Source organism: Falco punctatus (assembly GCF_963210335.1).
Source record: "Falco punctatus genome assembly, chromosome: 14".
Classification (NCBI taxonomy): domain Eukaryota; kingdom Metazoa; phylum Chordata; class Aves; order Falconiformes; family Falconidae; genus Falco; species Falco punctatus.
Window position 1 is genome coordinate 16,484,825 of NC_137594.1, and position 18,335 is coordinate 16,503,159.

Genomic DNA, 18,335 nt, shown 5'->3' on the forward strand with positions numbered 1-18,335 from the left:
TCAAGAAATAACACTTTAGTTAGTTTTCTTTAGGCTTCAGAATCTAAAAGGTACTGTGCTTGTTTCTTTTTATCTTTCTGGATGGCTTCTCATTATGCTTTGTGTATCAGTACCCCAGGCATCATCCTCTGGGCTTGTTCATTTACAGATGGGTTTAAGAAGCACTTGCCAAAAAAACCCGTAACAACCAAACTTATGACTTGCTGGTACATCTGAGCAGTGTTGGCTGTAGAAAGTATGGGGAAGCTGGGAATCAGTTAATTTGCTTTCTCATTTAAATCAAGGCAAGGAGTGAGGCAGCACTTCTGCAGTGCAGTGTATTCAGCGTAGCTTTGAGCTTGCTGAATACCATAGTGTTAAGTTGGAGTAGCTGTAAAGAGAGTGAGGTGTTGCAGTTCTTACATGCTGTAACAACATTCTCACTAGAAACAGAGGGGCTTTCAAGAGGGGAAACAAGTGAGGTGGTGGGGGAGGAGGAAGGATTTCTTTAACTGTGGCACTGCCCTCACAGAACTGGGATAACTGTAGGTTGCAGGCAAGGGAGACCTAATTATTTTGTATTGTAATACTATAGTGGTCCTGAGAAAAACTTGCCCCAACCCACAGTCAGGCTAGGTTAGTGATGACGTTGAGGTGGGGACTCTGGAGGTACCAAAAAGGGGAAGGCAGTGTATGCCTTCTGGAAACCTGGTGTGTCTTAAAAGCACTTTTGCATGCAGCTACATAACACATTGGAGATAAAGTTGTCCAGAAATACATTTTAGTTGCTGTGACTTGAACTCCACTCTAGGAGCAGTGGCCCAGCAGTGGACAGGGGAAGCGTGCAAACTCTGAAAGGGGAACAATTACATCTCTCTCTTCGGTGTAGTGCTTGAATTTTAGTAAATTCTCTTCCTGCATGCTGGTTAGAGGTGCTATCTCCCTGATTCATGCCTTCTCTGCAAGACACCAGCTAGCTGTGTTTGTGTCCACCCCATATGAGAGTGCTTTAAGCACCTTGGGGTTCTACATGCTGTCTCTTGGGGCTTGCTCACTGAGTCTGAACCTTGGGAACAACTGTTCTGGGCCTTAAAACCACTGCTGACTGTCTGCATCTGTCTGAAGTAGGCTTCTTCATGGTCTCATCAGCTAGGAAAACTTAACTCTTGGAGGCATAAAATAGCTGGCAAAGACACACAGGTAGTTGTGGGGGGGAATTTTTAAAGCAGGTTTCCAGGTGATGCTGGAGATTGCTGGTCAGTGCAAAAGAAACTATGCTGCATGCTTTTCCCTGAATCTCCCTTCTTTGGAGTGTTCTTTGGGATTTGGTCGATGCTGTCCAGAGTTCCTGTGTTCCCATTCCTGTACTTGATGCTCCCAGCACAGGCTTCTCTTTGCTTTGTGAGAAAGATCCAAGCAGACTTTGATTCTCTTGCTGTTCCTTCTGCTGCTGTGTGACCCTCTGGTCAGCTGCAAACCCTTGGGTGGTCTGTTGCATGGTTACCACACAATTTGAGTTCAGACCTGAAAAACTGGTTTTTATAGGTATTAACCACCTGTTCTGCTAGAGAACAGCCCAGGTAATTGTGGATGTTCTTTAATGATGTCTTGTTCAGCAGTGGAGGCTGAGTGCCACTCCTCCACCCGTGCAATGCCATACAGCCAGCCCTTCCTAACTGTATTCCCCTTCTTGAACAAAAAAATGTTATGTTTAAAGGGCCTTAGTAATGTCCAGCTGAACTTCAGAAAATGTTTGTAGGTTCTTGTGATAGTCATAAGGAATTTGTGGTAGTAGAGCAGAGCTGCTTACAATAGTATTGTTTCCTCGCCCACTCCAGAAGCATATGCAGTCAGGCTACTTGTGTATCTTCTAACACAAACATATTCTTACATCAGGGGAGCCACTGGGTAATTATGGCCATGCTAGTTCTTAGGCTATAATTGGGCAGGTAACAAGTCTGCATTCTAACCTAAGAGGATGACTGCACAAAATGTTGCCAGGGAACAAGCTAAAATGCCTTAATTATTACCGGTCTATAATGCGGTCCTCCATAAGGTAGATGTGAGAGGGGTTATTCTACTTTCCTTTACAGAGGGCTATGAGTTTGTACGTTGGCAGTTACTATGGGAGATTTTACATGCTATTAATCCTCATGTGTTAATCAATCTCCTGATAACTTGTGTAACGAGGTAGTTAGTGGCTACCATAGTAGCCTTAAAAAAACCAAAATCTTTAAAATATGGGTAATTTGGATAAATTATATTGTATGCCTTTTGGAAATAATATGGGTGTCAGAATGATTCCAAGGTGTAGTTTTATGTAGTTCTAATCTGCGTGGGATGTTTACATGTATTTCCATAAACTATTAATTCATTATTATTAATTCTTTTCTATGTTGATTTATAACTAACAGGATGGGAAGGTAGGCAACAGTGATTTTTAGCCACCTGCACTTTCTCTGTTTAAAAAACCAAAACCCCAAGCCTTTTCTTATAAGGTAGTAACCTGGCAAGGGAGTACCTTCTTTGCAATATTGCCAAACATCATAGCTTTCGGTTATGAGTTGTCTTTTCTTTTTTTTTTTTCTTTTTAAAAAAAAAAGCCATTTTAAAACCGTAACACTCATCTTTCACTTGCCTTATGAACTTTGATCTATTTTTGGCCTAAGCTGAATTTTTCTCTGTGGTTAAGTGCTAAAAGCTTTGTTTAAAACACGATTTTGTGACGTGGGGTCTGCTAAAAATGTCTCCTATCACTAATATTCTGATAGAGCACTAATCTTATGAGCCAACAGGCTAAATCATTCTTTTAAATTTCTTCCTGTCTTAATTAAGAAGTCGGAAAACCTTTAAGCACATTCCTTGGGCCTATGACTTACATTTATACATATATTTCCCTATAATGTAATATTAATTTTAGATTTCAAGCACACTAAATGAAGGAATGTATGGCTAAGATTGTATGCTGTGCTTCTGGAATATGACATATGTTTTTTTATTGAGGCATTTACCTTGGTTTTGTACTTTACTATAGCTTGTTTGTGCAAGAGACTAATTTCTGATCAAGAACTAGAGGTACAGCCTTCACAAAGTAGGAGTATTGACACAAACGTCTACTTTTATTGATAACCTTCCCTGGATTTTCTTTTGTTTGACTTCTGCCAGGATGAGAATATACCTTTTCTTATTTGAGATTTCATGACCTGGATTTACCATGCAGTTTGAGTTCCTTGATGCATCATTCACGGAATTGTCCTTATTCCTTAGACTGACCTCCTCTTGATCGTTTCTGTAGGGTGATAAAAGAAGGGCAAACTGGGCAAGTCACTCAAGTGCTTGGAAGGGGAGCAGTCATAAGGCCAAGTACTGCTCCCTGTCTGTAAGGGGGGAGGATCAGACCTCTTGGCTCTGGGGAGGTCGCTTGCGGCTGTGATCAGAGTTCCTTGGGAGTTGGGAGGACTCCACCCGAGTGCTGCAGTCTGCCTTCATGGTATAAACTGCAGGAAGAAACGTCAAAATTGCACACACATGTAGCAGTACTTAATTCAGCATTTTTTTCCTCACAGTTACAACTTGCATGTTGCTTTTCATTTAAATGATAGGTTTCTAAACATGTTTTTGCGCTAGCTTCCAGGTTTCATCTCAGCCAAGGGAGGAAACTTTAGGGGAAGTTTATAATCAACCAACACTTAAAAGAATCGATACATTGATTATGTTTGCTGTCATGAATATAACTTTCTGCAGATCTTAATATCTATTTATTGTGGGTGACATGAATCCTTGCTTTATACAGTACAGATTTATTTCCAACAGTGATATTGATAAAGAAGACATCTAATACTCATGGTACCTGTAAAATATCTCCTGTACTTGGAATGCTTGATTTGCACCTTTTGATTTTACTTTATTTTACTACTTTTGTGTGTCATCCTGTCAGAGAATTCAGGATTTCATAAATCAGTGTTTTGGGTGGAGAGTTCAGTGAATGTTAGTTTCTATGTTCGTTGTCCCTAGCTGTAGTCTAAATATAAAAAGTTTTTCTTAATGCTTTCTTAATTTGTGCTTGATATCTGCTACTGACAGTATACGGTTTGTTTCCCAATGGGACACTGTTTACTTTCACTCCACTGATTTTTTTGGAATGTCACTTCAACTGCTAGTACTTTTCTTGCAAATCAGCTACGCCTCTCACACACACTGTCTAAAGCTAAGAGTTTGTGTGAAAGAGTCTTTTCTGTGCTTGTCACTGAACATATTCAAGCAGTTATGGTTTTTTTGTAGAAACACTGTTAACAATAATGTTTTGACTGTTTGCTTGTATTTAATATCAGTTTATTTTCTCATCTGTTTTTTGTGCTTGTATATGCTTATATGTATACTTAACAAAGAGATGGTGATGGAATTGTTGGTATAGTCCAACATATATGTGCCTGAATATATATATCATTAAACAGTAACTGCTTACAGTCATTTTAAGGAACCAATTAGAATTTGTTAACAAAAATATGTACCAGACGTCTTCATTTACATTTTGTCCTTTTCCTTCCTTATTTCTGACTTGTAGTGTCTGTATGCCTAGGCTTAACATGGTGATAAAGTAGTAAAAGTCTGGGTGTAAACCACTGTTTTATGACTTAAATAAATGTTACAGCATTTTTATGTCTGTGTGTAATACATAGAGTAGCTAAAAATGTAGATGTGCCTGTTTTATGCCTGGTTTAGGTCACTGAAGGGGTTACACATGGCTTATGTATTTCCTTACCTTGAAACATTTGACTGTTAGCCCCTGGGTGAAGTGGGCTGACTCAGTGACAGATGTGAATCAAGGATTTGTCATATTGTGCATTATATTGTATTTCAGTGGTTTCTGCTTCATTTGTTAAAATTTTGCCTTTGAGATACTTTCTCTTTCAAGCATCTTGGTATTTCATAGTGAAAGTTTGTGGAAGTCAGTTAAATGACTTAATTTAAAACCAGCAGAAGCATCTGAGGGAAGTGTGTGTAAAAGCAGGGTTTGGATTTGTAAATATTTGGTGAGTATGTTACTTCAGAAACACTCTACGCACATGTAACTGTTTGTGGCTTTTTCTTTCTCATTGGGAACTTGTATGTCTCTCTAGAATGGTAATTAAATGCCAAAATACTTGGTTTTGAGATTTGCTTAGGGAAGTTGCGTAAGATATATAAAATGTGTTATGAATTGCAAAGTGATCACAAAAATACTGATAGTTTTTCAGGTTTTGTGCTTAACTCCCTTTTGACTAAAAGCGTGAGCTAGGCTTTTTAAATAGTTCTTATCCTGAAACTCCTCAATTAACCCTCTCCGGTTTCCTGCAGTTGAATACAGATACTTTTGGTGCACATGTGTGTATATCTTGCCATGCAAGAGTTCTAAGTTGGAAGTAAAGAGCATTTCTCCCCCCCTCCACCCCTGAAATTATTGTGTTTTTAGGCAGAAAACTTGAAGTGTGATTTAGTGGTGGAAGTATAAACCTGGCACTCAAAAGATGTGAGTAGTGTTTTCAGGGTGGTTCTAGCAGTTTGGACTTTTTTCTGGCTTTTTCTTTCTGCAAAATGTTGATAGAAGTAAGAGTACTTGAATGAAGTTTTATTTATTCATCTTGGCCAAAAGTGGAAGACAAAATCCCAGACAAAAGTGGAGAGTGTTCTGGACATTAAAAGTAATTTGGCTGCTGGAAGTTGCCCAAAGTACTGGCAATATGTTCTTGCTCTTACTGAAAAATAAAGTAGCAGCACACTCTCTCTCTCTCTCTCTTTACAATAAGCATACTTGCATCCTGCTCAGCAGCCTGTTGTGAAAGTCATCACTTCTAATAGCACAGTGCCCCCGGGACTGCTGCAGGGCATTCACTGGCTCAAATACTGACTCAGAACCTAAATCGTTGACACTGCGATTATAATTACGATTTTCCTCCCTAATCTGGGAAAGCATCTTGGATTTCCTCATTCACAGTTCCAGTTTTCAGAGATGGAGTGAGCCAGTCTGTCTGGGGTGAGTCTTCCCTGCTTGTGTATTTTTATCTGTTCCTGTTCTTTAAATTCTTGGATATTTCCTGGATATTATGGTCTGGGTACAACTAAACTATTAATAGCTTTTGTCAGGTGTTAAAATAAAGAATTACAGTCCACCCTGACTACTTATTTAGCAAAGGAATTGAGAGGTCTGTTTTTCCCCCGAGAAGTTGATCTTCTCTGTTGCTGGCTCTTGCCTAGCATCTCTCTGGGCTGTCCCTCATCCCAGGGCACGTGTGGGAGCACAGTTCCTTCCAACGATGGCTGCAGCAGCATTTTCAGGTTAAGGAGCACCTTCCTGCCATCACCTCCTTGTTTTGCCTCTGCTCTGCAGTGGGCCACTCTCAGCTATGCTGGCCGTGCTGCCCACGAAACTGCACAGCACACAATTAGTAACACCTGTCTGCCTCTTAGGCCAAAAGAAAAAAAAAAATCCTAGGAAACACAAATGGTTATTCTTGAGCTGATCTGACTGTGTGTGGGCCTAGAAACAGCAGCATGCACATAATGAAAGAATGGTGTGATGTGATGACAAGATGGGAGCGAGTGGTGGGGAGAAAGAGAGGAAGAGGAGGAGAAACTTGTTGAGCAAATACTGCTGGTGGCACTCCCATTGCAGAACCATAGCCAAGACCTGTGGGTTTAGTTACTTGAAATGAGCAGCAAAAGTTTCCTATCTAGATGTCTGTTCATTAAACTGATTTAAACTGTGTGTTGGGAGAGTGGTGATTTACGAATAAACATGCATTTGCTGCAGTAGATATTTGTATTTGAATACATCCCCTGGTAGTGATAACCTCTCGCTTCACATGTAGGCCCTTCCCCATTATTTTAGGGTTTGTTTGCTTGAGCAGTAAGTTGTACTTTAGAAATAAGGAAGTGATGGTAATGATGCATGTGTCAGCTTGAACCGTACGTAAAAAAAAAAAAAAAAAAAAAAAGTAGTGGTTGTGTTACAGCCATGTGAAAAGAATGAAAGGAACGTCATGATTTCATCCACTGTTCTGTCTTGCCATTGCCCAGAGCTACTGATTTAATTTGTTACTGAAAAAAAGCATTAAATGAAAGATCCCCCCGCTTCTGTAACCAAATTTACAGCACTGATTCGCTGTGTTCTTTTGTTAGCTACCACGTCTGTCAGTGGGACTTAGACTGATGTTGTGCTATCCTTAACATCATTAATTCTTATTTAATTGCACGTGTATATATTTAATATAATAATATTGCATAATAACTTTGATTTTCATTTTATGTGATATTTAAAGCCCAGCATTGTGCTTCCTGCCACAGCTGAACAGCTATTCTCCTCCAGGGATTATATCAGTTTCTAGAGGTACGAGATTAAAATCCAGCAAAAGATTGAAGTGTCCATGAGGATGTATACTGTAATGCATTTTTATAGTCCAGAATTATTTGTGTCATAAGCTTGGGGCTACTGTATTCTTAAAATGTCTTGTGAGTATTCATTTATCTTGCTGGCACCTTTTGTGGGTGGGTGATGGTATTAAGCCAGTTCCTTTGGGAGAGAGAAAAAAGGCATGCCACACACTCGGAGCCAGCCAGCCAGCAGGAAACTGCGGGAGAGCCAAAAGCTAGAAAATGGGTTTTGAGTTCTTTGCTTTAACCACAGTGGTCATCCTTCTCATACAGGGGCTAAGGGCTACAGAAGGTTGAGAACTTATATTCGTACAGGATGGAAAGATGGGATTATGAGTGAGAAAAAAACCTCTGGAATTTATTATGCTTTAACCACAGGATGTGGTTATCAAAAGAACTTTCTTGGGGTTTTGGCAGTATTTGGATCTCAGGCCTGCTCTTAAAATGTACCAAACAACTTCAGTGCAAGTTAAAAGTAATCAGAATTTGAAAAGCAGGGAAATGGCTGTGACACTAATTAAATGGGTAATTTGTGCTTCTACAGGAGCTCCCTGATCTATTGGGTAAGATTTGGTCAGTGAACTATCAAGCCTGGATTCTCTTCCCAGATCTGCTCCTGAGGTGCTTCATAGCATGGATTTTTGTCGAACGCTTTCCCTTTGTGTAACTACTTGCTGTCTCCTTGTGTTTCTGTGTAGAATGGGAAGTCTTTGAATTGTGGGTTACCTTTTAGGAAACTTGCCAGCAGGTCAGATCTTAGGGATATGGCTTAATTCCATTAGTAGTTTGTATTTTGTTGTAGTATAGTGTTCATGAAAACTTCTTATTTCCTCCTTCATCATCAAAAGATAAACTCTGGGATTTTTATGGATGTTGTATAGTTCAATTATATTTTATTAAAGGATATTGCTTTTTCTCAGTTTTGAATTGTTACTTCCTAGCTTTTAATTTCTGAATTTCTGACATTTTTCATTTTGCCATTTGATCTGCTTACAGGTGAATAGCTGAAGTCCACTGTCGCATTATTAGTTTGGCACATATTCTGTCTCCTTTGGCTGATCCTGTAGGGTTTCAACTCCATAGTGCTTTTCATTCAGTTTTGGTGTAAATCCCCATCACTACCAGCGCTGTAAAGGTATACATGTAAACCAGATGGTAGTGTGAATGTGCTGAGAGAGAGCGAGCGAGCTTCAGATAGACCCATGCTGAGTTTTGTCAAATAGTTTCCACTGAAGCCAGATTGCTGCAGCTGCAACAGCGGAAACTGTGCATTCTTTGAAGCAGCCTTGTACTAATGATGTTTCTGTTGTTGCATTTGCTTATTAAAAAAAGTTGCAATTTTAGATGTGAAATAGTTTAAATATGAACTACTGTTTCCTAAGTTGTTAATTAACTTCTTGTACCAGGTGGAAAAACCCTGATTACTGAAACTGAAAACCACTCCAGCAGTGCTACGTAACCTTTAGACCTGTCAGAGCAAGAAAGATCTTACCAGAAACTCTTGGAGACTTTCTTAGCAGTACTTTCTAAGATTGGCTCTGTGTATGTGTGTGTGCTGTTACTTCACCCACATTCAGAAAGTAATTGCTGCATTAATTAAATGTTACTCCCAAGAGACCAGAAACCAGTCTTTGTGTAGAAATCCAGTTTTCTAGGTGTATCCAGAGGAGGATCTTATTTCATGTGAATTTATAAGACAGTGGCAGACAGGTTCAAATGCAATAAGAGGTAAAATGAAGAAAGGAACTGAAGGCTGTTCAGTGGGCTGTAGTATGTACAGTCAGCATGCTCCTTCATGTTGTAGCTTAGGAATTTTAAAATCCCTTTTATGGGAGAAATCTATACACTCTCGACTTCTTGTGGTTTTTCAATGTAGTTTTGGAGGTGGCATATAGGAGAGGAAGCAGTGCCAGTTTTATCTAATATTGCTTGCTTTGTTCTGACTTTTTGTTCCTGAGTGTTTATATTGTTTCTGCAATAAACTGCCTTGGACATCTCTGAATAAAGTAAACTTCAACCTAAGCATCAGTTCAGTTTATATTTCTTTATAGTATCGTTTAGGATAATGTGGAAGTGATCTTTAGGAGATCTGTAACTATTAGCCCAGCAGTAAAGTAGAAAGAAGCATCTTAGTGTTTATAATAGTTTTGATTTATAAATTATTGTTTATTTAAAAAAATAGATAATATGAAATACATTTTAAACATTTCTGAAAAAACCAGAGTTCTTAAATACGGACTATATGTAGCTGAGGGGGAAATAACTTTGGCGTGTTATAAAATGGTCTTTTAAGATACAGTTGTAGCACAGTATGTTTATAATACAAATCACGTTTTTGTTTTAAAATACTTTTGTTCAGTTAAAATTATTGTAATGAAATGTTTTTTGCAGATTTGATATAAAATACTTCCCAACCTATACCGGCTAGACATTATGCCACTATATTTTGCCCAAAAAGACTTCAAATGAATGTCAGCATTTCAGTTCAGTTTATTAGTGAAGTCATTAAAAAATGATACAAAAGATTTCCTGTAAAAATATTTCACTTATCAGTGTAAATGTTATTAATTAGAACTAAATTAAGATACTTCTATAATTGTGGCTGTTCAGGATGAGCATTCAAATTAGGGCTTCAGCAGTATTGGTGTTGCTGTTATGCCTACTAGCAGAGTAAACTCTTGAGACTCGTGGCAACTTTATACTTTTAAGTTAATAAATAAACTAAGTAGATAACCAGAAAGCCTTGGTGCACTGCAGTGTTTCTTTACAGAGGTTTGTGGAGGTGTCCACTGAACTAGTCAGAAAGTCCAAGTAAGGGTAGCATGAACATTTTTAGGAACAGTAGCCAAAGCTGTTATAATGAATAATTCAGATTATGTTTAAAAAAAAATTAAGCTACTGGTCAGAATACAAAGTGTTTCTCATAATTGGATCAGAAGAAAAAAGTGAAGGGGGCTGTTTTTTTGAAAAAGAAAAAGGAGTCAAAACTGATGTTTTGTTAACTTCTGTTTAATTTCCATAACCACAGTGAAATCTGGATTTCCACAGTTTATTTAATATGCTGGTGAATGATTAGTCAACAGATGTCTTTAATAAAACTGGGAAGAATCAAACAATTTTGCAAGTCTTTGCTCCAAACAAATGTTATATTCAGTGAAGTATGATAAATCTGAGATTTTATAATACAAAAATAATCCATCCTTCCATTCTGGAGTTTCTGTTATGTGGTATTTGTTGTTTCTTGAAGCTAATGAAGTATCTCTAAAATTAATCAAGAACTGTTGTCATGTCCTCCTCTTCTTGTGTGCTCTAATACTCTAGACCTAAACCAAAGGAAAAATCCTGAAAATAGTAATAAACAGAGCTGTTACTAAAGAGCTAAAGGAAGACCTTTTTTTAATACTCTAGGGTTTTTTTAATCTTTGACCAGTTTTAACTTGATAAAGTTTAGATACTTGAAAATAAAAAACCCTCCCATGATAAAGCAGATCTGTGCTGCAGGTGCAGCATCGATCCACCAGCTCGATAGTAGGCAAATTACAATTTGGTAGGTGCGAAAAGCAACTGCTGTTACAGGAGCAAGGCGCTGTGCTCGTAATATAACTGGTTAAATGTTCTTCAGTCAAAATGAAAATGGCCTGCAAGCTGTTGCTAGGGAAATAGGTGCCTGTGGTTAGTGTTGAATGCAGAGAGGTTTGTCTGTCTTGCAGATCAAAAAATGGCTCAAAGTACTTAGGCTGCGTATCACTTTACTTCCGGAAACTTGCTGCTTATCAGCAGACTGGTCTCTGCGCCTCTGAGGAGCTTCAGTTACAAATATAGAAAGAATCTTTTTTTTTTTTGTTACCCCACCCCACCCCACTACCCCTCCCCTACATTTTGATGTAAAGTATTTCTCTCACATGTTATCTTTGTTTACAATGTTTGTGTATGACAGGAAGTATACTGTCCTCAGGACCTGATCCTGAGAACGCTTCTGGGGAAGCAGCAGCTCAGTCCCTCTGGGACTAAGATGGATCTTGCATGTAACTGTTGATCAGGGGCTCTGGTGAAAGTTGTGTTTTTAGGTACATCTTTAAAAAATCATTTTTTAAAAAATCAGTGGCACTGTGAATTTGGCATAATCCTTACTAAAAGTTAACTATGTACATTGCAAGTATGAATTGCTACGATTAAGTACCTTCATAAATATTGAAAACAATTCTCAGTCCTTTAGCTCCTCTTCTAAAATCTCTGAAGAGTGTTGTTTCTGGGATGATTTTTAAGAACTGTCACAGCATATTTTTCTAAAAGGCATTATGAAACTTCTGGGACATGCTAACTATTTGGGCATCCTCATTTTCCCTATGAATACCAGTAAACTGTTGCCCAGTATTGCTGTCCATACAGCACTGGTCCTTTTCAAAGGAATATGAGGTCATGTTGATTACCATGGACTCATCCTTAATACTGGATACATAACAAGGTGAAAGTAAAGCAGCAGCTTATTCGGGTGTTTCAGACTGAACATGTAACAGAGGTTAAACAAAGTCTTATTTTTATCTGCTCTTAACACATGCACAGACACAGCAGATTTGTATCTGTCTTTTCAGATGAACTCTGCAAGATGTCTTACTGTTTTTTCCTCTCATCTATCTCCAAGGCTGCCAGAAGACTTTGTCAGGGTTTTGACCTTTTTCTTAAGAATCATCTCCAGTTTCCACCTAACTTTTATAAGTTCGGATGTCTGTTGAGCTTGGCTATGTGGAACTAACTCCTGGCCAAAAAGTAATGGGACTTGGTCACAACTGTCCCAGGGCTTAGGTATAAACTGGACATTTAACCCACTGTGACGGAACAGAGTGCCTATTTTGAGTGGTGATTAAAGTAGTTTGTATATCCTAGCAAAAATTTAACAGAAAATGACTATAGGTTTATTTGAATTTTTTTTGCAATAAAATACTTTGCATCCACTCTGATTTTATGCCAGATTATTTGGCAGTTTCACTTGCCTTTCGGTTTCTAAAGTGGGTCTCTAGTGGTGGAGCTTTGGGGTGAACAATAAAATACATGTTGATATGTTCCCTTCCTAGCACAGCTATTTAAATTGCATCAGGTTTCCCACTGACGTCTTAATTCCAATTTCCTCTGAAGAGGCTCTGGGCCTCTTCTCCTCTGAGTCATTATTTCAGCACTACTGTATAACCGTTTGCTCCACTTGGTTCCTGTCCCTGGTGAGTGTGTATTGGATTCCAACAACCAGTAGTGAGCAGCCATGCCTCCTCCCAGGGCCTGGTACTTTGCTGTGGTATTGAACTTCTTTGGCATCTTGTCACATCCGAACAGTTGTTCCCATAATGCATATGAAGATAATAAAGAAGGAAGAGGAGGACAAAGCCAAAGGCTGTTCCTACTAGACAGCTGGTGCGCATCCTTGAGGATGATAACCTGACTGTGTCTTCTGATCATCTGCCTACCTGGAGATACAATTTTCTGTTCATGACATCCTAGGAATGTGCCTTTCTGCCCTTCTTGTGCTCCAAGACAAACAAACCTACTAGGCAGAATCTCTTTAATTTCTACAGTAGTGGTAGGTGAGTTTTTATCCAGAACTGCAAGGTGTAGGAAGGGAATTTGGTTTTTTTTTGTTTGATTGTTTTTTTTTTAGCTGGTTTTCCTGCCATGTTGTCATATTTGCTGATCTGTGACTCAAAATCTCAAAAAATATTTTATGCTGGTTTGAATTATACATTGTTTTATTAAAGTTTTTCTTGGATTGTTTTTTTTTTTAATTGCTGATATTTGAACTTCTGCATAATAAAACTTACTGAAAAATGCAGGGCTTTCATTATCAAGAATGCTGTAAAAGTTAGCAAAATATTCTCTTACTTTTAGCAGAGTACCTTTTGCTGTCACAGAGGCCTTGCTTGAAAAGCATTGGGATCAGTTAGCATAAAAAATACCCCTCATCAATCTTCAGCCTTCTTTTCAGACATTTCCATCTACCATTAAGTATTTCAATCAAGTTACATTCATGCTGCAGCTTGCCCCAGTATGGTTAAGTACTTTTTCTTCTATTGATTGTCTGGATAAAAGGTTCATAGTACGTGGAGACGGAGATTGAGTAATTTTTTCTTCCTTGAACAAAGAGGGGAAGAAATAGAAGCATTATTAAAGCTTGCAATGGTCCTTGGAGTAAAGATTTCCTGTCTTGTTGCAGGTTGGTGCATGTGATACTTCAAAAGATTTAGTGTCAAGGATCATACCTGAGTGGGCTGCGCTCACCCTACTGCAGGAATTCCAAAATGATCGCACAGACCATCGTGGAGTGGAGAAATACGAATTTTGCCGATAAATCCTGTGGCCTGCAATGGTGAGCAAACAACAAGCATGTGGTTTTTATCAGTAGTCTCAGTAAGATTTAGAACCATAAAAGCCCAAAGTAATCTGCTATGCACAGTTCAACATTACAGTCCAGGTAAAAAGTGCTTTCTCAATGGCTGCACACAGCCCTGGGGATTGGTTAGATACTGATCAGCGATAACCTTCACTAGGGTAGTGGCTGCATACTTTACTATTTCGGAAAGTTCTTCTGCGGACTTCATGTTGCTCTGAGGCAGTAACTGCATAGCTTTTTAGAAAAAGGGACTTTTGCCATACCCTGAAGTTTTGCTGTGACCATTGTATTATTTCAAGGTTTTGGTATTCGCTAGTTCTGTTTTAGCGCTATTGAACTGGACTTATATCAGCAGATCCAAAGGATAAAAATGCTTAAGGAGAATTTAATTTCAAAGCGTCTGCTTCATTTTGGCTGTTGCTAGGGGAGATACCCCTGTTCCCCTTGGCAAGTCAGTGCTTTACACAGTGTCGGGTTTCCAGTAGCCTGTCAGAGTTGGGAATGGTAGGGCTGGTTGTCAAGCAAAGCTTTGAAAATGGTGAGATGAAAGATAAGATGAAACAAGAAGGATGACAGTGATTAGATCTGTGTTCAGACGTTCCATTATCTTAATAGGCAATCAAACTTAGGGTGGAAATAATAAAAAAATAAAAATCCCGTGAGGCATGTTGGTTGTATGTAGTAAGCTCTCACTGCTTGTGCATGGCTTTGCTCTTTCTATGATCCAAGAGAGCTTACCCAGGCACTCATGAACACTTGGCTCATTTGGCATGTCATCTGGATCAGTGAAAAATACGTATACAACTCCTAACAGTTTTGAAGTGTGTGTTGCTATCAAGTGGGACTGAAAACGCATGATTTTAGAGGTTTGCATCCCATTATCGTTGTTTTATTTCAGAATGAGTCTGCAAAGGACCTATTTTGGAAAACTTTTCTAGAAGTATTGTGCATATTTGATTGCTGTTGTGTCCTGAGGTAGGCTATGACTGTAGAAACAATGCTTTTATTAGAAGCATAGGTATGTCTCCTTGGTGGTGTTTTTAATACTTAAAATCCAAGGGAGGGAACTTCCTTATTGCAAGTGTTAGTTTTAGTTTTAGTGTTTTTGGCTGTGAAGTACGGATGTGGTGGTGTAACAAATGTTGCATGGTTGACATGTGAAGAAGTTTGGGGAACATTAAAATTCCCCTGTAATAAATAGTATATAGAAATAAGATTTTTAAAACACGTACTTGATAGGATTTACTCTTGAAGTACTAGTCATTAAGTAAAGGGGCGACTGGATTTAATCTGTCTCCTTCCATTCCCCCTTGTTTCATAAATAGTATGAAGGCTTTGCTCTTGTGTTTTGGTTATGATGCTTGGCAAAACTGCTTTAAAAAAATATTTGGTTCTTTAATAGAACGCTACACTGATAACAGAGTACAGTAGGAAGATAGTGCTGATTTATGCTTTGAGCAGCCTTAAAGGTCCATTACCTACTATTCAGTGACACGTTTTCAGTGTGTATGTCAGTGTTAGTTCATCTGAAAAATTAGAGACTGGAAAGAAACCAAAGTTGTTGATGTCAGTGCATTAGTTGAATTTCATCTGCCTGTATGTATTTCTTCTCACTTCAGTAGCGTGGAAGTATTGTAGACAGGACAGAGAAGTTCTTGTCTTTGAGCCTCCTTCTCTGTTTTACTGGTTTTAGTTGGACTGAATCTAAATAGCAAACAATTTCTTATCTTGTTCAGGACAGGTTTTATCTTCTTCCCGCCCATAGCGTGGCCCTTATCCCTTGCCATATTATGATTGCACCTGTTCTGTGCAAATACACTATTTACCCTAGAGGTGGGAAAGATGCATTTCTGTGTTGAACTGTAACACTCCCCCTAAATAACGAAGTGAAATGGGAAGAATAAGAATAAGGTGTGATGCCCATTACAATCCTGTTCACAGTGATTTTTTTAATTTGTTTTTTCTTTTTGAACATCTGTTGGAGTATTTAGCCATAGAAGAGTCCTTGTGCTCTGACTTTGTCACATCAGCAGTCTGTGCTTCCTTGTTGCGATAGGAAAGCTGAGGCATATTTAAAATATGTGACAAGTGTAAGTGGAATATTGACTTTTGTAGTGGTAAGTTCATTTTTAAACCAGCTGAAGTCAGAAAATCTATCTGTAATGTGTGACAGGGAGTCTGGGAATAATGAAATAATTACACACCTTGGACTTTGAAAGATGCAAAGCACAGCTCAATTCCCTTCTGATGTGATGTATCATTTTACACCCTGGATTTTGCTGCTTATGAAAACCAGCATTATAAAAGGACTACTACCCCTCTACCTCCACCCCACTGAGCCAGGCCCAGCAGTTAGTTATAAGGCTTAATAGATTTTTTGGTTGAACCATCATGTGTTTGCACAATAAACTACCTTAGAACAGTAGTAAACCCTTGCATGTAACTCAGTTGCACCAATCTGGTTATACAGATTCTTCTTTCTTTTACACTTAGTTTGTGAGCTGGTCTTAAATGACAAATCTTCAGTTTCCTGAGCCACCATCTGTCACCATTTCTGTGTCCTACCTGGATGGCTAGCATAGAGGTTTCTTTCTGTGACTGTAATCTCTTTCCTCAAAGCACATTCTGTAATAATAGTGGTATTAAAAAATAAGCAACAACACCCCCAGTTCCAAAAGTGATATTCTTTGTATTCTTTTTCTTAGGCTGTGGACCTGTGAGAAGTGACGAGTCAGTTTAACAACTTGCTGCTGGCCTTGCTTTCCTATTTGTGGTTTGCCTTTCCTTTTCAGACACTGGGCTGGCTCATTTATACCTCTTCTCACTGTTGCAATCCACCACCCTGTCAGAGAAGGAACCTGCCAAAACCAACCTTTATATTGTTGTATTTGATGACTTCTTCCAAACTTCCCTTTGGAGCTCGGCGGGTGCAGGAGGTGGGTGCCTGGGCAGGCAGGCCATGCAGCTGGCATAGGACAGGGGGTCCGAGTGGGTGAGAACCCCCTCCTTTGGGTGGTCTGACCTGGCTGTTGAGCTCAGTTGTTTTTCAAACCTCTGTTATTTCACATCTTCCATTTCTTCTAGTGACTGAAAAACAATTTTCAAATTATGCAACTTGTTATTCCTATTTTAAAGGTTATTGTAGAACCGATACCTTGAGAAGAAGCAATCTATTGAAATAAGAATGAATAATAAGAGTTCAATTTCAACACTTTCTTTGCAGTATACTTAACACTATCATTGTCATGTCTCTCAGTGTTCAAAGGCACAGCCTAGGTGGTGTAGTGTTGTATTTTACCAATTGTTCTGACACATGGTGGGACTTCTTCTGCCTCCTGATTTTTTTTTTTTTTTTTTTTTTTTGGCAGACTACTTTTTTGTATCGATTAGGCTTTTTAATGTAAATACAGTTTTGCATGATGATGTGTTGAAGTGGGTATGTTACTTTTTGTAAGAAAATAGAAGGTAAATAGAAGTAAGATTTTTCTGTATTGTAGAAGGAGCTCTTCAGAAATTAAATGTAATTAAGGAAGGTGAAATTTCACGTGAAAACCTTAGAAATATATATATATAAGTTTACCTTTGCAAAGAAACTTACCTGTGCAAGTAATATTTACCACTGCTAGCAGATAGGTCATTAAAAATGCATCTGTTCGCCTTTAATATTTTCGTATGAGTAGAAAAAGCTAAGGTAACTGCAGGCTGGCATTTGAAAGCCAAGTCTAAAAGAAAGAAGTGTGGTCTCTAATGTGAACGGTATTTCTGTGTTGTATATTTGGATTGCTAATGTTTGTTTCCTAGACTGAATCGTTGTGGAGTCCACTAGACTAGAGAGATTCTTGCCTGAGATTCATAATACAGCTACTAATCTCCTTCGTTTATTCTACTGGATGTTCATAGATTTCTAATTCCCTTTTAGTATCTGTTAATGGGTAATTATGGTCAGCAATCATTCTTGTCATGGAAATTGCTAAAGTAATTTTAGAAACACTGTTGTCATTTATGTGAAAGAAAAGGTAGAATGGAAATCATAACTGTACCCTCAGTCTTTGGTGCTGTAGTAGTTAAAGATGGAAAAACTGGTTCTGCTTGCTTTTGTGCAGCAGTTTTTGAGAGGAATAAGGCAACGTATATCACTTCACTTGGCTCTTACTATTGGGGTTTGTTCTAAAATTCCATGGGTGAGACTGCTTTTTAGCAAACAGGCAGCTTTAGGTGAGCAAGACTTGCGTCCTTGACAAATGAACAGCTAAGTGGAAAAAATACTTTAAAAATTGTCCAGGCAGTTACTGTGGATGTGTTTGGGAATACATCAGTAGCTTTGAAGAACAGAACTGCAATGTACTCAGATCCCATTTGAAAGGCATTAACTTGGTCACTAGCTGCTGTAAATAGTTCTCCCAAGAGAGGGGACAAAGGACATGGTCACTGGCCACCTGAGCATCCTGCTGCGTGAGCGAGTGGGCAGGAGGGTGCACGTTTACCAGACCCGCTCCCCAGCCTGCAACCAAGCTAGCAAAAAAAGGCCAAATGCAGTGTGCCTGAAACAAATGCACCTGCATGTTGTGAG

At 38.7% G+C, this 18,335-nt stretch overlaps 1 protein-coding gene across 7 annotated transcripts in view; it reads left to right on the top strand.

The window, feature by feature from the left end:
• ADCY7 (adenylate cyclase 7) overlaps positions 1-18,335 on the top strand; it is a 67,112-nt gene that overhangs the window by 7,929 nt on the left and 40,848 nt on the right. For 3 of the 7 annotated variants that reach the window (XM_080411219.1, XM_080411216.1, XM_080411217.1), the window contains one exon: positions 13,589-13,741. The exons of 1 other annotated variant lie outside the window; for it this stretch is intronic. The gene's annotated coding sequence lies outside the window, so the exon portion shown is untranslated. Of the gene's footprint in view, positions 1-3,427; positions 5,993-13,588; positions 13,742-16,557; positions 16,702-18,335 lie in introns of those variants that run through there. 3 more of the 7 variants (XM_080411220.1, XM_080411221.1, XM_080411218.1) reach the window with 2 other exon arrangements.